The 23,609-nt window shown below is 39.3% G+C and overlaps 1 long non-coding RNA gene across 1 annotated transcript in view; it reads right to left on the reverse strand.

Annotated features, from left to right (window-relative positions):
* Positions 1-23,609, reverse strand: part of LOC123330542 — a 521,303-nt gene that overhangs the window by 115,386 nt on the left and 382,308 nt on the right. The window contains exon 3 of the long non-coding RNA XR_006546541.2: positions 14,559-14,632. This is a non-coding gene — a long non-coding RNA (uncharacterized LOC123330542). The remainder of the gene's footprint in view (positions 1-14,558; positions 14,633-23,609) is intronic.

Below are 23,609 nucleotides of genomic sequence, written 5' to 3' on the forward strand. Positions count from 1 at the left end.
GGTTTGCCCCCGCTCACGGAGTGTGTGCTTTCCCTGTCTACACTGCTCAGGCTTTAGATTGCTCTGCCGGGAACTGTCTGATGCTGGCCCTGGGTTGCATGCACTCCCCAGGTCTAAGCCTCTCAGGTTCTCGGGTACTCCACAAAGGTGCAGACTTGGTTGGGCCTGCGTTTTGTGCCCATCCCAGGTCTAAGCACCTCAGGTGACCAGGTGTTTGGCAAGCGCTGTCACCCCCAATTGAAGGCTGTGACTTATGCCTCCCCCGTCCCAGCCGCTTGGTTTTCTGGATGTATAATGGGTGCGCCTTCTCAGGTATGCCGTGTGTCTCTTCTGGGGAGCTGATCTCTGGCTGCAACCCTCCCAGCGGATGTCAATTTTCCAGAATCCCAAGAAGTCTTGGTTAGCAACGAAGTCTACTTGCAATTTGGTAGATGACGCCTCTCTGGGGCCACAATCGCCCCCTTCTAGCTCTGACTGGCCTCCTCTGCCTGTCTCCTATGGGCGATGGGCCAGTCCACAGCCGGCTAGCTCTTCTCAGTCCTTTGTTCTGTGACAGGGCCTGGCAGTGTCTTAGGTTAGGGCTCTTCACAGGACAACTATCCCACAGTCTGGGTTACTATCTCAAGCTAGTTCCCTCAGATTGCCCTTGGGGCATTCAGGCCTGGTCCTTACCCTAAGCAATTCAGCCGGCACCTCCCTGTCCAGCCCCCCCTTGCAAGAGGGGGATGCGACTGTCTGGGCTGCTGCTCTGCTGGGAGTTGCTGTTAGGCATGTAATCTGTGGGTTTTATTTATTTATTTTTGCTCCAAGAAATTTTGCCCTCTGAGATTCCAAGGCTCACCACAGACCCCATCCTATTCCTCCATCATGGTAGGACGGCCTCTGTCAACTTGGAAGAAATGGACAAATTCTTAGAAAAGTACAACTTTTCTAAGTTGTAAAACTGAAGTTGTAAACTGAACCAGGAAGAAAGAGAAAATCTTAACAGACCCATCATAACCACGGAAATTGAAACTGTAATCAGAAATCTTCCAACCAACAAAAGCCCAGGACCAGACAACTTCACAGCTGAATTCTACCAAAAATTTAGAGAAGAGCTAACACCTATCCTACTTAAACTCTTTCAGAAAATTGCAGAGGAAGGTAAACTTCCAAACTCATTCTATGAGGCCACCATCACCCTAATACCAAAAGCTGACAAAGATGTCACAAAAAAAGAAAACTACAGGCCAATATCACTGATGAACATAGATGCAAAAATCCTTAACAAAATTCTAGCAATCAGAATCCAACAACACATTAAAAAGGTCGTAATTCATGACCAAGTGGGCTTTATCCCAGGGATGCAAGGATTCTTCAATATCCGCAAATCAATCAATATGATACACCACATTAACAAATTGAAAAATAAAAACCATATGATTATCTCAATAGATGCAGAGAAAGCCTTTGACAAATTCAACATCCATTTATGATAAAAAAAAAAAAAACATTCAGAAAGCAGGCATAGAAGGAACATGCTGCTGCTGCTAAGTTGCTTCAGTCATGTCTGAGTCTGTGCAACCCCATAGATGGCAGCCCACAAGGCTTCCCCATCCCCAGGATTCTCCAGGCAAGAACACTGGAGTGGGTTGCCATTTCCTTCTCCAATGCATGAAAGTAAAAAGTGAAAGTGAAGTCTCTCAGTCATGTCACACTCTTAGCGACCCCATGGACTGAAGCCTACCAGGCTCCTCCATCCATGGATTTTCCAGGCAAGAATACTGGAGTGGGGTGCCATTTCCTTCTCCATAGAAGCAACATACCTCAACATAATAAAAGCTATATATGACAAACCCTCAGCAAACATTATCCTCAATGGTGAAAAATTGAAAGCATTTCCCCTAAAGGCAGGAACAAGACAAGGGTGCCCAGTTTCACCACTACTATTCAACATAGTTTTGGAAGTTTTGGCCATAGCAATCAGAGCAGAAAAAGAAACAAAAGGTATTTGGATTGGAAAAGAAGAAGTAAAACTATCACTCTTTGCAGATGACATGATCCTCTACATAGAAAACCCTAAAGACTCCACCGGAAAATTACTAGAGCTAATCAACGAATATATTAAAGTTGAAGGATCTAAAATCAACACACAGAAATCCCTTGCATCCCTATACACTAACAATGAGAAAACAGAAAGAGAAATTAAGGAAACAATTCCATTCACCATCGCAACGAAAAGAATAAAATACTTAGGAATATATCTACCTAAAGAAACAAAAGACCTATATATATAAAACTATAAAACACTGGTGAAAGAAATCAAATAGGACACTAATAGCTGGAGAAGAATCAATATAGTGAAAATGAGTACACTACCCAAAGCAATCTATAGATTCAGTGCAATCCCTATCAAGCTACCAATGGTATTTTTCAGAGAACTAGAACAAATAATTTCACAATTTGTACGGAAATACAAAAAACCTCTAATAGCCAAAGCAATCTTGAGAAAGAAGAATGGAACTGGAGGAATCAACCTGCCTGACTTCAGGCTCTACTACAAAGCCACAGTCATCAAGAGAGTATGGTACTGGCACAAAGACAGAAATATAGATCAATGGAACAAAATAGAAAGCCCAGAGATAAATCCACACACCTATGGACACCTTATTTTTTGCAAAGAAGGCAAGACTATACAGTGGAGAAAAAACAATCTCTTTAACAAGTTGTGCTGGGAAAACCAGTCAACCACTTGTAAAAGAATGAAACTAGAACACTTTCTAACACCATACACAAAAATAAACTCAAAATGAATTAAAGATCTAAACGTAAGACCAGAAACTATAAAACTCCAAGAGAAAAACATAGGCAAAAAACCCTCTGAAGTAAATCATAGCAGGATCCTCTATGACCCGCCTCCCAGAATATTGGAAATAAAAGCAAAAATAAACATATGAGACCTAATTAAAATTAAACGCTACTGCACAACAAAGGAAACTATAAGCAAGGTGAAAAGATAGCCTTCAGAATGGGAGAAAATAATAGCAAACAAAGCAACTGAATCAGTTATAATGAGGTGAATGAAACTGGAGCCTATTATATAGAATGAAGTAAGCCAGAAAGAAAAACACCAATACAGTATACTAATGCATATATATGGAATTTAAAAAGATGGTAATGATAACCCTGTATGCGAGACAGCAAAAGAGACACAGATGTATAGAACAGTCTTTTGGACTCTGTGGGAGAGGATGAGGGCGGGATGATATGGGAGAATGGCATTAAAACATGTAAATTATCACATGTGAAACAAATCGCCAGTCCAGGTTTGATGCATGATACAGGGTGCTCAGGGCTGGTCCACTGGGATGACCCAGAGGGAAGGGATGGGGAAGGAGGTGGGAGAGCGGTTCAGGATGGGGAACACATGTACATCCATGGCTGATTCATGTCAATGTATGGCAAAACCAATACAATATTGTAAAGTAAAAATAAATAAATAAAACTGAAAAAATAAAAAGTCTAGCAAATTGGTAGCAAAACACAGCCAACTCCTCTTAGCTCTATTCTTTCCCACAACCTCAGATATAGCACAGTAGTACCAGTAAGGAAATTAGGATTATAACTACCTAGAATGTAGTTTGAGCCCTGGCTCTATCACTTACAGATATTATACTGCTGGGCAAATATTTAACATTTCTCAGGCTACACTTCCTTGTTTATAATAATACTTTGTCCTATTACGTGACTGGTATGTTTTCAGATTATGATGTACTTAGTTCAGCATCTAAAATTTGGCAAACAATTGTGGAAGCATTCTTTATGATGCAAGATTTTACATGTCAGTGCATATTAAGGAGTCTTTTATGCTCTGTGTGCATTTTCAGAGCTCCTTCAAAGATAGACGGACTATGTGACCCAAGCATCCTAGCCACAGCAGAGCAGAACCAAGATCCACTCCTTTCCCAAATGCAGCCAACAACTTTTTGGCCAGCAGCATCTAAAGTGATCTAGCATGACAAATTTGTCAAATAGAGTCAAAAGTATCTAATGCAATAACATCTCTGTGTCGGAGATTTTGAATACATAATCTTTAGAGACAACCAGAAGTTGGTGGTAGCTGGAATTTCCCAAATACTTATATACTAAGAGAGTGTAGTACACAGAAGCCATTAGCAATAGAAATCCTGAGGCTTCTATTAACCAGAGGCCATGATAGCACTTAATTAGCTGATATAACTTGAGGTGCCTCTGGTCATTAAAACCAGGAGCAATTTATCTTACTCAGAGTATATTTAGCATTAGAATTATGAGCAAGGGGACCAAGTGGACACAGTTGATAAACAACCTAACTACTGTATTGAAGCATATTTCCTAACCTGAAAAGATTACAAAGAGGAACATGATGTCTATATGACTTTTTAGAGGAAAAAAGAGTTAATAACAAAGGGAATATGTGATCGTTTCCCTCAGAACAGGCAAGTTTTTCTCTAAGATTGTGTTCACAACTGTACAAATAGTAAAGAACAATGAAATGGTCAACTGACTATGCCAGCCACCTCCTTCGACACAGTGCCAATTGACAAATAATTTGCAAAATGTCACAGGAAGCATTTAATTAAGCCTATAATGGCAGTTCCTGTTAGCTTTGTCTATAATTATTCTTTATTTCCTTAACATAAACAAATTAGCTTTAATAGTATGTCAGATGGTGTTTTCAGTCTCCACAGGACTTCTAATTTGTAGACTTTTCAGTTACTGATTTATCAAAACTGTCCATAAAGCATGCTCTCAGCCCCATGCATCTGCTTCTCTGGTGCTTTTCTGGCCCCTGAATATCTATTAATTTACTTTCTTCACACTGGGACAATTTTTTGTGTTTTCAAAGGGATAATTTCACTTTCTAAGAATAGATGCTACATGGTGTCAAGAATGTGGTAGAACTCCAGGATACTAGTATAATTTTGAAAAGTTCATGCATGTTAGAAAATTTCTGTGTTTAAGACAACAATGTTCCTCAACTGTTTAATGCAACTGAAAGAGAAGACACATTTTAGAAAATGAAAATATTTTCTCTGTCAAGTAGTTTAAAATAGTGAATTGCTACTGTCATCTAAACAATTTATAGGAGTGTCATATCTGTCTGTGAATATGAAATAGCCACTCAAGCAAGAGCTAGGAATAACTGAATACATTCCCCCAACTGTGAAATAGGGGGGACTTAAAGTGTTTCTGAGTATCAGGGTGTTAATAGTCATTCAAATACTACCACCGCTGCCTATCAAAGTAGGTCATGAAACACAGGCTGCTGTGATCCATGACAAAGAGATAGAAAGAGACAGAGTCCCCTCTCCGATCCCTTCTCATTCCCTCTGAATTCAATGTGATGCCGGTATTTTGTTGATATTTTTACTAAGTCACACGGACCTGAAAAGGACTGCCTGGTCAAAACAATGTTGGCTGTGATCTCAACGAATTACTTCACAATTGGCATTAGTCTCTGATTCCAGCTCAACATAATGAGCTGTCCCCTCTTTACAAATTTGTCCTCTAAGTTTGTAATCCCAAGGTCATTTTAGAAATGGAATTTCAGTGTCTTGGTATATTTTGGTTCCAAGTGGCTCACTTATGGTAAGTCACTTGGTACCAAACCTCCTCAACTTTAGTTGTTGCTGTTAGTTGGTAAGTTGTGTCCGACTCTTTGTGACCACATGGACTGTAGCCCACCAGGCTCCTCTGTCCATGGGATTTCCCAGGCAAGAATACTGGAGTGGGTTGACATTTACTTCTACAGGGGATCTTCCTGACCCAGAGATCAAACCTGCATCTTCTGCATTGGCAGGTTGATTCTTTACCACTGAGCCACCAGGGAAACCTTAATATTCTCTTAAATGCTTCCTAAAACTTTTATTCCTCTTATTGTCCTAGGCCCATCCTATAAAGCATTGAGTTAAGATTTCTCGAGTTTCCCCAAATGTTTAAAAACCACATATTTTAGAAGTCATTTGGGGACAAACAAAATGTTCCAGATATGAAAATAATGTATGAGATGCCAGTGAAAAGTATAATCATAGCAAGCAATGTCTTCCTTAGGCAAGCATGTCAGGGGATAGCATCTTCTATGAATGCTAACCTAGCCCATCGGTAGAACCATGCTCAACACACAAATAACTCAAATGAAGATTCCAATGTCTGTCTCTGTCTTTCTTTCTTAGTTCATTTGAGGAATCAGAGGTTCCATTCTAAATTGCAAAGAACTGTTGCTTTAGCAGTATCTTTATTTTTCAGTAATCCTTCAGCTTATATCAGACTCACAAAGATTAGTTGGACTGTCTTCCAGAGTCTTTATGATAATGACTTTTAATACTCCCAGGTATCTGAGTTCTTCCGAAATGGAAATACCTTCTACATTCTCTCTATCCTTTTCCAGTGTTCACTGATGCTTGTTTCTGGAATAAATATTTTAACTCAACTTGATTCAATTCTAGAATGACAAGATTTAAATGAATCCAGAATCATTAAATATCAACAACAATAACAACAAAACTTCAGAGTACAGGGATAATATCTAACTGCTAAAGTTTTCAAAATCTGGTGTTATTTATTGCCTGTCTCCTCTTCTCTGGGTGATGGTTTAGTGTGCCCTATGAAAAGCAAAGGAGAAACACAGACACAGTTCCTGCCTGAACATACTATCCTTCATATCTAAGTTTTGAAGTAAATGAGAATTTTTTAAAATGTAGCAACATTTTCCTCAGTAAATGTTCTAATTTAATACCTAGAGAGGTTTATTACACCTTTCTTCCATAACTTTGTTTTATTATGACTTCCTCCCAGTCCAGGAGAGGAACTCAATGTCAGGCAATATCTAAATATAACATAAAAACTTCTTTTGTCTCCATTTCACATGAGCTAGGGAGCAAAGCTAAAAGCCATGCATTTGCTGTTATTATAAAGAAAGATGTTTTAATAAACTATGCAATAAATTGGAAAAGACCCTGGTGCTGGTAAAGATTGAAGGCAGAAGGAGAATGGTATGGCAGAGGAAAAGATGGTTCAGTGGCATCACCGATTCAATAGATGAGTTTGAGCAAACTCTGGGAGATGGTAAAGGACGGGGAAATCTGGAGCACTGCACTCCATGGGATCACAAAGAGTCAGACATGACTGAGTGATTGAACAACAACAGCATCTAATACTGGGTGTTACAGCATAGAAACTCTAAAGGTTTTATAGAGATAGGGCCAAATTTATCCATTATTTTAACTGTCCAATTCTCTATAGATTTCCACATGCTTTTGCTTACAATGCTGTGTGACAGATTATAACCATCATCCTGAATGCACGGGTGATTATGTTTATTGTTTAAATATTAAACTCAGTAATTTTTATTCCCTTTTTCTGTTGAAAACTTCCAACTATTGACCCAAGTACATTCAGTGCTAAGACCCTAGCTTAAAACAAAGACAGTATCACTTAGCTTTTGGTTGCAAATTTAATTTCCTCGATCCATAGTCATCTCTAATAGTCTTGACAGCTAGGCCATGTTTACAGAGAAAGTCTCCCTTTACATCTAAATCCAAAAGTTATTTAGCTCATTGGCTTTTTTAAAGTATTATTTTTGAAAGGTTAGATGACAAAGGAATATTTCCCACTTGACAGAAAGAGGAAGTAGAAAACCTGTGTGTTTTGGATTGGGAAGAATTGTGGAAGGATAAGACTTGGGGAATTATAACCCCTGAGTTTCTGGAGAGAAGCTTGGTTGAGAAAAAAATCTGGGAACTCTCAGGTTTTCAAGCTAGGGATATGCATCCTTATAATACAGCACAGAAGAAAAGAGCTCCAGGGACAGAAACGGGTTGGGATAGATGGCCCTGGAAGATTGAATCCAAGTCTCTATGATCTTCTGTGTTATGTCAAAAGAATCTAGGTTATCTCAAACGTCCATGAGTGGGCTGTGGAGCTTTTTTCATCATAACCAAGGACAGAAGTCTCCCTGGAGCAGAAAGACAAAGAAACTCAAAGGCTTGATTAGACAGTGTTGCAGCCAGCTTCAGGGGTTAAACAAGGCTTTCAAGAACATTGGAAAAAGCCTTCCTCTGACAAAAGAGCATGCTAGGATGTCTATGAGTCCAGACTTTGTTGTAGTGACTGTAGTCAAGCTCAACTGCAACGCAAGACAGGTTAGCCTTCTAACATGTCTCCCTTACCACCACTGTGGTGAAGCTTTTCACAAGTTTTCTCCACAAGCAGGGAGGCATGAAGCAGGAGAGAGACAGACCTAGAGAAGTGTTTACTCAAATTATGTTCAATTAAACTGAAACAGACTGCTTAAGGTCAGAAGAGCTGACTCTAATTGGCAAGTTTTCCTTTCTCTTCTACTATCGGCAGAAAGGGGGCTTAGGAATATGCAGACAGGTACATTTTTGCACATTTTACAATATAAACTACTCCCTCTTTTCTAGAACTGTATTTCCATTCATATTAGCTTATATTTATTAATGTTTCTATTAGATGCTACAACTGCATCTCCCTGAGTGGTACCTATTATGTCAATCTGCACAGAAAAACCTCTCTAATTAGTCAGCAAATCCACTCATTCTACCTGATAGCACTATCTTTTAAATCTGCCCAGTTTCCTTCATCACCACTGCTGGTGATAATATAGATTATTGCAAGAGATTCCTAATGGTCTTGATTTCCATGCCTTCTGAATTTTTTCAATTCCATTCATAGCCAACACAACCCCAGGCCTCTGTTTCATTTTTATATACTGCATCTGAAATAATCTCTCAACCAGCAACTCTGTTCCATTATTGCGCTGCTTTAAATCCAAAGGTTTTCAATTTTCTTGAGGATAATCCAAGCATATTTTAATGATATATCATTCAGGGTCCTAATAAAAAAGACATAACACATTCAAATTAATATCATTTCAGGTAGTTTCTTATAAATGACTTTATTTAAATAGTAGTATAGGGCGTGATGTAAGGAAATCACAAGGAATAGTGTAGTGGGGTTGCACCATGTCAATATGGCTAAGCTAAAAACACATTTTTCAAAATCTCCTTCACTGTATGGCTCTGGCTTTGAATCGACCAGAAGAGAAATTGTGAGATTTGGAATACAGAAGTGAGGCAGAGACCATTACAATCTGATGGCAGGTGTTTTAGACTGGTAAAGAACAGGTTCAAAGATACAGATGCGTCCCAGCTGGTCCATGCTCCAGGTCTCCTTTCCTAACTGCCTCCAACAGGGAGCCTGGGCTTGTAGACTCTTCCCCCAGCTCACCATCAACATTGTAGTCCAGGTGCTGAAAGTGACTAGTATCACAGATTGCCTGACAAACTTCAATGTGTACCCCTGTATCAGTGTTTCAGAAGAACTGATTTAAGACTTCTCTCTAATTCTCTCCAATAGACCATTACTCCCCCAGCTTCTCCCACCATTGTGGAAGCTCTAGTTCGTGTATGCAGTCACTTCAGTTGTGTCTGATTCTTTGCGATCCTATAGATTGTAGCCCACTAGGCTCCTCTGTCCATGGGATTCTCCAGGCAAGAATACTAGAGTAGGTTGTCATGCCCTCCTCCAGGGGATCTTCCCAACCCAGAGATCGAACCCACATCTCTTATGTCTGCTGCATTAGCAAGTGGGTTCTTTATCACTAGAGCCACCTGGAAAGCCCATGGACCATTGTTCTCCCAGCTTCTCCCACCATTGTGGGTGGTCTTACTCCTATAATAAGTCCCTTATTTTGTAATTCCCATAGCATTTCTGCTTCTCTGACTTTTCAGAGCATTTGAGAGTTTGGGATTATTGTTATCCCTAGGCAAAAAGAAGAGCAGATAATTGGGTAGAGGAAGTCTCCTTGAGATCAGGAGGGACTTTGAGCTATGGAAAGCTATTTCATAGGAAGTACAGCACAGAAATAAGTACCCTGATTTAGCTCTCTTCCCACCTTCCAGCCTACTGCCTGGGATCCTCCTTAGCAGAAACTGCAGGCTTGGGAACCATTGATATAGCTGATATTTTCTGACCTCCAGTGCAGAGATCAAGTGACATACTGGAAGACATCCAAGACACATATTTTACATTACACATTATAGCCAGTAAAACAAAACTTGGTGAACGAAAGTAAAGAAATAGAAAAAATTTTAAGCCAAAGAACAGGGAGATAAAGATTGAGGGAAAAGTCTCAAGAATTGATTAGATGATATCAAATGATCTAATATACATGCAACTGATATACCAGAAGAAGAAAGAGTGAAGCAGAAAAAAAAAAAAAAGATTTTTTAAAACAACAATTGAAAGTTCCCAATTTATTGAAGCTTAGTAATTTTCAAGAAGAAGATATTAAACATCAAATGGAATAAACACAAAGAACCTGTTTTGAGGTGCATCATAGTCAAAATGATAAAAATCAAAGATAAGGAACAACTCTTAGAAGCTGAAACTCCAAACATGTATAATACCATATAAGAAATGAATTGCCAGTCCAGGTTTGATGCAGGATACAGGAAGCCTAGGGTTGGTGCACTGGGATGACACAGAGGGATGGTATGGGGAGTCAGGTGGGAGGGGGGTTCAGGACGGGGAACACGTGTACACCCGTGGCAGATGCATGTTGATGTATGGCAAAACCAATACAATATTGTAAAGTAAAAAATAATAATAATGATAAAAAAATTTTTTAAAGGAAAAAAAAAAAAAGCTGAAACTCCAATACTTTGGCCACCTGATACAAAGAACTGACTTATTGGAAAAGACCCTGATGCTGGGAAAGATAGAAGGCAGGAGGAGAAGGCGACAACAGAGAATGAGATGGTTGGATGGCATTACTGACTCAATGGACATGAGTTTGAGCAAGCTCCAGGAGTTGATGATGGACAGGGAAGCCTGGCATGATGCAGTCCATGGGGTCACAAAGAGTCGGACACAACTGAGCAACTGAAGTAACTGATACTTGAAAGCAGTAAGAAAAAAACTTTATATACAGGGGATCAATGATCAAATTAATGACATTTCTCATCAGAAATATGAAGAGTGAGAGAATCTCTCTGTAGTGCTAAGTGGTGCTGAAACTATTTTTTCTTTTTGGTTGAACAAGAATGTCTATAACATCTTTATCCTAGAAATATAGGATATTTTCCTTTAAGAATGAAAGCAAACTAAAGAATTTCAGGTAAAAGAAAACTAAGAATACTTTTACCAGTAAAATTGCACCATAATAAATGTTAAAGAAAATTATTCAAGCTATGGGAAAATGTTAGTGGAAACTTGGGTCCTCTGAGAATAATAAAATTCAAGAACTGAATTCTGCCAGCAACCTGAATGAAGAGGGAGATAGATTCTCCTAGCATCTTCATATAAGACTACAACCCTGCCAACACCCTGATTTCTGACTATGTCACAGAGAAATAATAAATGAGTATTGTTTTATGCTGCTAGTTTGTGGTAATTTGTTACAGTAACAAGAAAAAATAACTTCACATGTTTTGAATGGAACATTTGGAGGTGAAATCTGTGCCATTTTTCCAAGGGTCCCCAACAGAATAATTCCCCATTTTCTATAGCAGTAACTAGTCCAACGATGCTACTTGGGTTAGACTTTCCTTCTTTTCTTGACTTATTCTTCCCATCCCCCCATCTCTGGGTCTCTGGAAGTACATTCTAAAGTGACCTACCTGAAAGGCAGGCTTTGCTTCAGGTTCTGATTTGGGAGGACCCAGGCCAAGATAGCTGGTCTAGAGAACGACCCTAGACAGCAGATCCTTAGTTTGGGAGAGTCCTCAGGTTAGGACCACTGGTTGTTCTGGGAAACCAACAGGTCAGCTGGCAATCAGGGCCCCAGGACTGCTGGTAGCTGGGGTGGTGATCAGAACTGGCTGCAGAAGCATCACAGATGTAACACTCTAACGCTTCGTACATTAGGACAAGTTACAGGCAAAGGTGATGCATTAGCCTATGAGGCAGAGGTAGTACTTGAAAGGTTTGGGGGGTCTCTGGAAATAAGGTCTATAGAACTGGCTGTCTTGGTTAACTTTTTGAAGTCTTTTTTAAAACCAAAAAAGGCTTTGGGTTATTCAACTCAATTCAAGGCATTCTATGAAAGTTAGAAAGCCTCATAGCAACACTGAAGACCCTTTTCAGGTCCAAGTGTGCGGGAAAATAATCAGGCTCAGGCTTTGAAGGTACTGGTAGGACACATACAAGGATACTGAAGACTCAGCTTCATCAGTACTCTGGCATCCAAACCAGGGTCCTAATAGAGAAAAAGTGGGGTCCTGTTACCTGGGAAAGATTCATTTGCATAAAGACCTCACCTGAGGCAGGTGCCTCATAAGGTGAAGATATTTCCATTTCCATCTGCAGAATAGCTGGCTCTAACAGAATTTACCTCTCTTATAGGACTTTTTTTTTTTAATTGCAAGAAACAGATAATATATCCTTATTGCAGCACAGGTAAATATAGCCATTGTTTTATAATGGGCTTAAATGGAGTATAATCTATAAGAAATATTGAATCATTATGTTGTACACCTGAAACTAATATAATGTTGTAAATCAACCAAACTTCAAAGGAAAAGCAGCTAACATACTTGAACATTTTGAATTCATATGAACCGAAGACTAAAGACTGAAAAAAAAAAAACTTAAAAAAAAAAGAAAGAAAAGGCAGGGAGAAACAGAAGAGAAATATTAAAAATGTAGATACTAGAATAATGTAAGATGAATCATGCATAACAATGCCCTATCTTTATAAACATTAGTGTTTAGTCCTTATAAAAATTTCTTTAGTCAGGAAATGCTATTTGATTTGTGAGTACTTCCAATGCAATACCAATTTTTGAATGCAGAACTTAAGGCAAACAACAATGATGATGACAAAACCCACAAGAAACTACAAATACCAAGAAGTCAATTTTGGTTAGAAAAAAATTTTAAATGAGAAGATATTAGTTTAACAGGTAGCATTCCAACTGTTTATGGTGGCTTTGGACTCTATCTACTTTAAGTAAAGGTCTTGAATTGTTTCTTTTGGAAATAAATATGCCCTTTACTACCAGATGCAAAAATATTACAGGGTGTTGCCACAGAATTATTGCTCCAGACATAAAGGAAGAGACTTCTCTTCAATCAGACCTGGCCCCTAAGTCGACTGAGCACATTTAGCAAGTGAAAGTGAAGTCGCTCAGTCGTATCCGACTCTTAGCGACCCCGTGGACTACAGCCCACCAGGCCCTTCGTCCATGGGATTTTCCAGGCAAGAGTACTGGAGTGGGGTGCCATTGCCTTCTCCATTAACAGCGGCTAGGCAAGTAAACCTTGGTAATTCTCATGTCAACAACAAGTCAAAATCACTCTATGCATATGACAACATGTAAATAAGTGATATGTCTGGTTATGAGAAAAGTGGAACAATGAAATAAGACTGTGGAACTAGAGAAAATAAAGCTCAAATTACATTCTTCATTTATAAGTTGCATGAACTTTGGTAAGGCAGTTTTTCTGAACTTAAGCTTCCTATTTCAAAATACTGACATACAAAAGTATAGTTCAGAGGGTTACATTATACAACACATGTAAATATAGCAAATATATTGGAGAAATATAAATCCAAGACAAAACCTCCTGCCAACTCAGAAAACTTTACAAAAGTAGGATAGAAGGGTTTTATTACTGAATGAACATTAAGGCAGAACATCATGCATGTCACAGTCAGTCTGCTAAGAGATTGCAAAGACAGAAAGAAATCTTCCCCTTTTATGCAGCCAAGAACATACAGCCCATTACCCACATGTTCTTGAGATGAACAATAACTAGTCCTCAAGTAAGACAACAGTACCATGTGTCAGGCAGAGTTCATCCTAAATTCACCTGGTAACTATTGTGGCCATATGTGTTTGCTAATTAGTTTTAGCCAAGGTTAAAATGAACTCCTCATATCTTTATGACAGGAGGTAGTTCTATAACTTGGAGCAATGGACTCCCTGAAGTTAGACCTTCCCTGACCCTCTCACAGAGACAAGACGACAGGGGTGCTATTTTTCTTGATGATTACATTTTAAAGCAGTGGCTCCCAGGACCTTGTGAAAGAGCCTCTTTGGGGAATTTTTAACTATATTACATGTCAAATGAACATGTTTCTGACTGTTTACCAAAATTAAAGCTGGTGCATAAAGTCTCCATTTGTACATAAACAAGTGTTTGTTTCATCTATCGAGCAGCAGTAAAAATACAAAATAAAAGAACTGTGAAGTTTCTCAATACCATAACTGGTTCATGAAATAAATATTACTCCAGAATAACACCTGAACAGAAACACTGAAGCAAGAATTTACCTGTAATTTTAAAGACCACAATACGAAACTACAAAGGCTGAAGAATGCCTGCTGACTCCACTTCAGGAGATTAAATAGGCAAAAAATGTGTTTGTGACTCTCACAAGGCAATTAGACAGGCCATATCAGCATGAAATGGCTGCAGAAAAGATGCACTGCGGGCTTTGGGGCTGTTCTTTCACCCCAGAAGGATGTGCATTAAGTGGGCATTAACACAGTCATTACACAGGGCCTTACCTGTATCTCATACAACACAGTCCCATGACCTCTTGTTTCACTGGCAAACCCATTTTGGTGCAGTCGCAAAGTTCCTGGGGAAAGGAGGGAAAATAAACTGGAGTTAAGTAAATTCCAGGTTTAGATAGGACTGCAGCCAGTATAAAATCACAGTAAAATCATATTTTTATACAGATCCTTTTTAACATCTGGAGAAGAAAAGCAGAGGCATACTGAATTGTCAAGTATAGCATTTGGAGGACAATTGCTAAGCATGACAGGAACCTCAATAAGCTGAATTCTGTCAGTCTGACAGCTTGCCAGAAGCAACAAAATGTCAATTCAAATGAGGTTGCAGACTACAAATTCCTTAAAATGACAAGTAAATTCAGTCACATGGAGAAAATATTGTTTGACAAGCTACAGTTCAAAATAACTTCATAAATTGTAGTAACAACAAAAAACAACATGGCCTTTAAAAAAATTTTAATAGAATACAAGGAGGAGTTAGCCAATTGACAATCATAAAAAAAAGAGACTAACACACTGAGTAAGAGATTATGTAGAAAAAAAATTTTTTAAGATTTAAACACTATAGTTACAAAGCATGACCTCATGCTCATATATTAAGTTCCCTCATCTAACAGTTGAAGAATATACACACTTTATAAACATATTTTGAATACTCCCCACCAGCAACTACATATCAAAATAAATCCCAACAAATATGCAGGGACAATATCTTAAAATCACATTCTTTGGCCATAATGCAACAAACTGACAACACAGAAAGACCCCCCAAAAAATATTTGATTTTTTTAAAAAAATCATACTTATTATAATTCTTAGATCAAATAGGAAATTACAAAGAAAATAAAATAGGCCTCTGTGACAACTGATTAAGGAAAGAAACAAAATACAAATAAAACACAAAATGAAATGGGAAACTGGCTAAATATAAAGTAGTTAAAGGGTATTTAAAATATAATTATTGGGGAACACTGTTGGGAGTTGTCAGGTAAAATCTGCAACTGGAGGCAAAGAGAGACCAGAAAGTGAGGCAGACCACTCCAAATTGGTAGATGGCAGCTTTAATGAGCAACAGAACTTACATACAGGGCTTGTTTTTACTGGTCTCATGCAAATCTCCAGACCAGCCCAGCATAATCTTAAGAGTTTATATAGAGGTCTTAATTAGGTTCAACCACATATTCAGCCCAGGTGGTCACAGTAATTCCTTATTCTTTCAAGGTTATGTCCTAGAAACTGAGTCCCATTGTGGACAGAATGTACATTCCTATACAGCAGAGGTGGTGTAGGGCCTCCAATTGCCAGGGTCCAGCTCACAAGATCTCCTCCAACAATAGTCAGCTATACTCTGATCAAGATCGTGACCAAAATTAAATGGATAAACTACTCAAACATTTTTTTAAAGCCAAACCTGTTGCAAAAGACATATAAACTTAAGTTTTAAAGATATTGAAATAATAATTGAAATGTTGGAGGGTTCAGTTCAGTTCAGTTCAGTCGCTCAGTCGTGTTCGACTGTTTGTGACCCCACGAATCGCAGTACAACAGACCTCCCTGTCCATCACCATCTTCTGGAATTCACTCAAACTCATGTCCATCGAGTCGGTGATGCCATCCAGCCATCTCATCCTCTGTCATCCCCTTTTCCTCCTGCCCCCAATCCCTCCCAGCATCAGGGTCTTTTAAATGAGTCAACTCCACATCAGGTGGCCAAAGTATTGGAGTTTCAGCTTCAGCATCAGTCCTTCCAAAGAACACCCAGGGCTGATCTCCTTCAGAATGGACTGGTTGGATCTCCTTGCAGTCCAAGGGACTCTCAAGAGTCTTCTCCAACACCACAGTTCAAAAGCATCAATTCTTCGGTGCTCAGCTTTCTTCACAGTCCAACTCTCACATCCATACATGACCACTGGAAAAACCATAGCCTTGACCAGACGGACCTTTGTTGGCAAAGTAATGTCTCTGCTTTTCAATATGCTATCTAGGTTGGTCATAACTTTCCTTCCAAGGAGTAAGCGTCTTTCAATTTCATGGCTGCAGTCACCATCTGCAATGATTTTGGAGCCCAAAAAGATAAAGTCTGACACTGTTTCCACTGTTTCCCCATCTACTTCCCATGAAGTGATGGGACCAGATGCCATGATCTTCGTCTTCTGAATGTTGAGCTTTAAGTCAACATTTTCACTCTCCTCTTTCACTTTCTTCAAGAGGCTTTTTAGTTCCTCTTCACTTTCTGCCATAAGGGTGGTATCATCTGCATATCTGAGGTTATTGATATTTCTCCCAGCAATCTTGATTCCAGCTTGTGTTTCCTCCAGTCCAGCGTTTCTCATGATGTACTCTGCATATAAGTTAAATAAGCAGGGTGACAATATACAGCCTTGATGTACTCCTTTTCCTATTTGGAACCAGTCTGTTGTTCCATGTCCAGTTCTAACTGTTGCTTCCTGACCTGCATATAGGTTTCTTAAGAGGCAGGTCAGGTGGTCTGGTATTCCCATCTCCTGAAGAATTTTCCACAGTTTATTGTGATCCACACAGTCAAAGGCTTTGGCATAGACAATAAAGCAAAAATAGATGTTGGAGGGTAACCATTCTCAAAAAATGTTTGGAGGTAACTATTCTCAAATTTGTTGTTGAGTCGTGTCTGATTCTTTGCCATCCCATGGACTGCAACAAGCCAGGTCTCCCTGTCCTTCACTATCTCTCAGAGTTTGCTCATATTCATATCCATTGAACCGGTGATGCTATTTAACCATCTCACCCTCTTCTACCCCCTTCTTCCTTAGCCTTTGATCTTTCCCAGCATCAAGATCTTTCCCAACAAGTCAACTCTTCGCATCAGGTGACCAGAGTATTGGAGCTTCCACTTCAGCGTCAGTCCTTCCAATGAATATTTAGGGTTGATTTCCTTTATGATTTGACTGGTTTATTCTCATTGCAGTCCACGTGAACCTCAAGAGTCTTCTCCAGCAACATAATTGAAAAGCATCAATTCTTTGGCACTCAGCCTTCTTTATGGACCAACTCTCACATCCATACACGACTACTGGAAAAACCATAGCTTTGACTATACAGACCTTTGGCTATGTAATGTCTCTGCTTTTTAATATGCTGTCTAGGTTTGTCATATCTTTCCTTCCAAGGAGCAAGTGTCTTTTAATTTCATGGCTACAGTCACTATCCGCAGTGATTTTGCAGCCCAAGAAAATAAAATCTGTCACTGCTTCCACTTTTCCCCTCTCTATTTGCCAAGAAGTGGTGGGACTGGATGCCATGATCTTAGTTTTCTGAATGTTGAGTTTTAAGCCAGCTTTTTCACTCTTTTGTTTCAACTTCATCAAGAGGCTCTTTAGTTCCTCTTCACTTTGTCATTAGAGTTGTATCATCTGCATATCTGAAATTGTTGATATTTTTCCTGCTAATCTTGATTCCAGCTTGTGATTCATCCAGCCCAGCATTTCCCATGATATACTCTGCATATAAGTTAAATAAGCTGGGTGACAATAAACAGCCTTGTCGTACTCCTTCCTCAATTTTTGAACCAATGTCTAACTATTCTCAAATATTCAGTATAAATAGAAGGTTTTCTAATTTAAACTAAACAAATATTGCCATTTCCCTTAGCCTCCGTTGGGCTGCACCCTACAAGCTGGAAGTCTTGTAGCTGTCCAGCTAGAGACCTAAAAAAGAACACAGTGAAAAAAAAAAAAAAAGCAAAGGTTTATTGGACAGAGCATCTTACATGTCTGAAACAAAGTGTCCTGGAGTGACTCCTACTGTGCTCAGCAGATGGCAAGCAGGACACAGGCAGCCCTCTTCACTACTTGGGGAGAAAAAGGCTACCATTTATAGGGGGAACTGATGTCAGGTTAACTCTTCTATTACCAGGGAAACCAGTGTCTGAGTCAGGGGGCAAGCATGTAGGCAATTACTGATTAAGTTTATAATTCAGAGGATTGGAAAGTCATGTGAGGCTAGGACTGGTCAAACAGGGAATACATAGGTAGCAAGAGAATAGCCATCTTGAATGGCCTGACCACAGAGCCTCAAAAGAGAAATGGAGGGGAGCATAAGAACATATTTTGTTACAAACATATTTCAAAGGTAATTGCTTATAATTAAAACATTAATGACAATTTTCCATTTGGGGTTGAGCTTATCTATGTCCAGAAATATTTCCATAACAAACTATGGGAGAGACTGGGAAAAAACCTCCTTGAGCTCAGAAATAAATCTCCAACAATCTATATAAAAATTAAAATTTACACTGCAAACGTGAAGAAACAAATGCAATAAAACTTGTTGCAATTAATTAATACATATAATTTGAAAACTAGCATGCCAGGTGACTAGTCTGCATGGATTAGATGAGCATCTCAGCACCCACTCAAGGGGATAAAACACCTTGTACTTTAATCAAGTGACTTGCAAATGAACTTTGGAAAAGACACCCAGTCCCTTTCTGATCACTGAAGCCTCCCAAGTTCACAGCCTTCAGTGCCCTGTGTTTATATATCATGCCATTCTAATAACCCATAACTGTTAAGAAGGAACTTAATTATTTTATTAAGAGATGGATCTTACTAAACCAACAGATAATCCACTATGATTGAAAAGTATGCCTCTCCTAAGCTATTCCTTAAAGCAAAGTGTAGTTCCCAGACCAGAAGCATCAGCATCACCTGGCAAGTTGTGGGAAATGGAAATTCCAGAGATCTACTCTAGATTTACTAAATCAGAAACTCTGGAGGTGGCACCCAGCATTCTGAGCTTTAACAAGCTATCCAGGCAATTCTGATCTACATTTAAGTTTGAGAACCATTGGCCTAAAAGTCAACTCCAAGAAGCAGTTACTAAAGGTGTGTGTACAGTACAGGTTGCCAAATGGTATTGTTTTCTACAATGTGCCCATATTTACCTGTCACTTCAAGGAATTTGCAGTGTGCAACCTGATTTGAGTTATATTTTTCATTCCTGCAGCAAACTCTAATACTGATAGCAGGCCGGTTGTTGAGGTTCCTATCGTGCTCAGCAGTTCCTCCAAACACTAATACCTTGGCAATTCAGTATGCTGCTGCTCTCCTTCTCCAGACATTAAAACACAAATGCCCAGGCCCCAGTGCCAGCAATTCTTATTTAACAGATCTGGAACAAGGCTTTGATATCAGTATCTTTAAGCCCCCCCACAGCACATGCATGCATGCAACACACACACACACATACACCTCCTCCTAAAATATAGGCAGGGTTGAATACCACTGGCCTTTGAAACCATTTCTATATAAAGGTTAAAGAATTCAAATAAATCAACTGGTGATCTGTGTGAGGAAAGTTTAAACAATTCGGATGCTACATACCCATGGTGTTCCTCTGCACCCTGCCTCACCTCTTCACTTTCCAAGACCAGATATGGGCAAAATTGGAAGTGAAGAAATAATCAGGAGCATGAAGCTCCACATCACTACGTTCCACTTTTGTTAACTCATGCATGTGGTGCTCAGTCGGACACGAGTGGTGCTCTGGCCCGCTTTGTGATGCTATGGACTGCAGACTGCCAGGTTGCTCTGTCCATGAGATTTCTCAGGCAAGAATACTGGAGTGGGTTGCCATTTCCTTCTCCAGGGAATCTTCCTGATGCAGCAATTGAACCTGTGTTTCCTGCATCTCTTACATTGGCAGGCAGATTTTTTACCACTGAGACCCCTGGGAAGCCCCTTGTAACTCATATATATGAGTCTATACTCCAGAGAAAGCATCAAACATGAGTCATGGAAAGTAAAAAAATGTTTTTTCAAAACCAGGAAGTTGCCTATTATACAAATTAGCACACTTACAGGACATTACTAGTAGTATCATTGTAGTAATCAAACCTTTATCTTATAAGAACATATCTTCAGGGGAGTGACTTTCAGCTATTTAAACACAATCTCTGAGTATTCCATATTTAAGGAGAATTAAACATCACTGTTCTTATCCTTAGGTTTGACAGGAAATAAAAACTTGATAAGTTATGATGAAGATAAGCAAGTGTCTTTTTTTTTCTCTTTTTCCTGAATTTATTTTTCCAGTTATGTTTGTCATCTATTATTTAATCAGAAATTGACTTCAGATCTTTCTCTAATATGTTTCAAAGACTCTTTCTCAAATGGTTTAGCTGGGCCACTAGCCTCATATCAATCCTTGACCTCTCTGCCCTTTAATTAGATGAATCAGATGAAAACATTGCCCAAGGAGCTTGGGTGACTCCAGTAGCTGGACAGGATAATAGGCAGAGGAAAAGACATCGACTAATACTGCCATAGAACACAGGAAAGCCTACGTTTCACTCAGTAGTTGTGTAAAATCTTACAGAAAGCTTACAACACTGTGATTTTTCTTTTGTGCTTTTCAAGAGCTAGCTTGGCAGGACTAAGCAGTTTATTGCACCTTGAGTTCGCCATGAATCTAAAAGGAAAATTAAAATCTGTGCTGAACCACTAGTGTTTAAGAGATAATGTTAACAGAGTAAAATATGTTCTCTGACCAGAGGCCTCCTCACACTATATAAATCTTAGGTAGCATCAACGCAAGCCAAGTTTTATAGCTTTCAGTATAAATGTCTAAAACCTCATTTTTTAGACTAACTTTAGCTAACCATCTGAGTTGAGAAGCCAACTTATGCAACTATTCAAGCAGAGCAGACTGTCAGCACTACAGAAGAAAGCTAATCATAAAAGGTAATATCTAGGTAAGACCTCAGTGAGCTCTTCAATCATACCAGCTGATATTTATCAGCAAGGTAAATTGTGGCTCGTCCCTGGGAAACTGCCTAGAGGCAGAAAAGTTCTGAACACTTGTAGCAGGGAAGACAAAGCAGCCTAATAAAAAATATCAGAAAGATGGGGAGCAATGAAGACACATGTCATAGATGTTTGAATTGAGTAAATATTCTCCACTTATATCTGTTTATATATGGAGGGACTTGAAATATCAAAGGTTGTTAGTACTCAGTTATTTAAAAAAAAAAATCCTCTTCGTGGATCACAGCCTTGTCATTTCAAAGGGGCTTGCATAACTCAGTGAACCTATGAGCCATGCCATGCAGGGCCACCCAAGAAAGATAGGTCATAGTGAAAAGTTCTGACAAAATTTGTTCTGTTGGAGGAGGAAATGGCAACCCATTCCAGTACTCTTGCCTGAAAAATCCCAAGGACAGTATAAAAAGGCAAAAATATTTGTCAGAAGATGAGACCCCCAGGTTGGAGTGTGTCCAGTATACTACTGGGGAAGAGCAGAGGGCAATTACAAATAGCTCCGGAAAGCATGACGTGGCCGGGCGAAAGCAGAAATGATGCTCAGTTGTGGATGTGTCTGGTGGTGAAAGTAAAGTCCAATGCTGTAAAGAACAATATTGTATAGGAACCTGTAATGTCAGGTTCATGACTCAAGATAAACTAGATGTGGTCAGGCAGGAGATGGCAAGATTGACCATCGGCATGTTAGGAATCAATGAACTAAAATAGTAACAGCTGGATTTAATAACAATGACAATTATATCTACTACTGTGGGCAAGAATCCCTTAGAAGAAATGGAGTAGCCCTCAGAGACAACAAAAGAGTCTGGAATGCAGTATTTGGGTGCAATCTTAAAAACTACAGAATGATCTTGGTTCATTTCCAAGGCGAACCATTCAACATTAGAGTAATCCAAGTCAATTCACCAACTACTAATGCCAAAGAAGCTGAAGTTGACTGGTTCTATGAAGACCTACAAGATCTTCTAGAACTAACACCAAAAAACATGTCTTTATCATCATAGGGGGTTGGAATGCAAATGTAGGAAGTCAAGAGGTACCTGGAGTAACAGGCAAGTTTGGCATTGAAGTACAAAATGAAGCAGGGCAAAGGCGAACAGAGTCTTGTCAAGAGAACAAGCTGGTCATAGCAAGAACCCTTTTCCAACAACCCAAGAGATGACTCTACACATGGACGTCATCAGAGGGTCAAAACTAAAATCAGCTTGATTTTATTCTTTGGAGCCAAAGATGGAGAAGCTCTATATCATCAGCAAAAACAAGACCTGGAGCTGACTGATGCTACTAATTGCAAAATTCAGGCTTAAGTTGAAGAAATTAGAAAAAAATCACTAGGCCATTCAGGTGCAACTTAAATCAAATTCCTTATGATTATACAGTGGAGGTGATGGATAGATTCAAGGACTAGACTTGATAGACAGAGTGCCTGAAGAACTTTGGATGGCGGTTCATAACATTGTACAGGATGCGGCGATCAAAAAACATCCCCAAGAAAAAGAAATGCAAGAAGGCAAAGTGGTTGTCTACTGTTGCTACTAAGTCACATCAGTTGTGTCCGACTCTGTGCAACCCCATAGATGGCAGCCCAACAGGCTCCCCTATCCGTGGGATTCTCCAGGCAAGAGTACTGGAGCGGGTTGCCATTTCCTTCTCCAATGCATGAAAGTGAAAAGTGAAAGTGAAGTCACTCAGTCATGTCCAACTCTTGGCGGCCCCATGGACTGTAGCCTACCAGGCTTCTCCGTCCATGGGATTATCTGGGCAAGAGTACTGGAGTGGGGTGCCATTGCCTTCTTCAAAAATAACTGAGAAAAGAAGAGAAGCAAAAAGCAAAGGAGAAAGGAAAAGATATGCTCAGCTGAATGCAGAGTTCCAGAGAATAGCAAGGAGAGATAAGAAAGCCTTACTAAGTGAACAATAAAAAGAAATAGAGGAAAACAAAAGAATGGGAAAGACTAGAGATCTCATCAGGAAATTTGGAGATATCAAGGGAATATTTCATGGAAGGATGGTCACAATAAAGGACAGAAACAGTAAGGACCTAACAGAAGGAAGAGATTAAGAAGAGCTGGAAAGAATACACAGAGGAACTCTATAAAACAAGTCTTCATGACCCAGATAACCATGATGGTGGAGTCACTCACCTAGATCTGGACATCCTGGAGTCTGAGGTCAGGCGGACCTTAGGAAGCATTACTAAAAACAAAGCTAGTGGAGGTGACAGAATTCCTGCTGAAAATTTTCA

This window comes from Bubalus bubalis, chromosome 19, assembly GCF_019923935.1.
Source record: "Bubalus bubalis isolate 160015118507 breed Murrah chromosome 19, NDDB_SH_1, whole genome shotgun sequence".
Taxonomy (NCBI): Eukaryota; Metazoa; Chordata; class Mammalia; order Artiodactyla; family Bovidae; genus Bubalus; species Bubalus bubalis.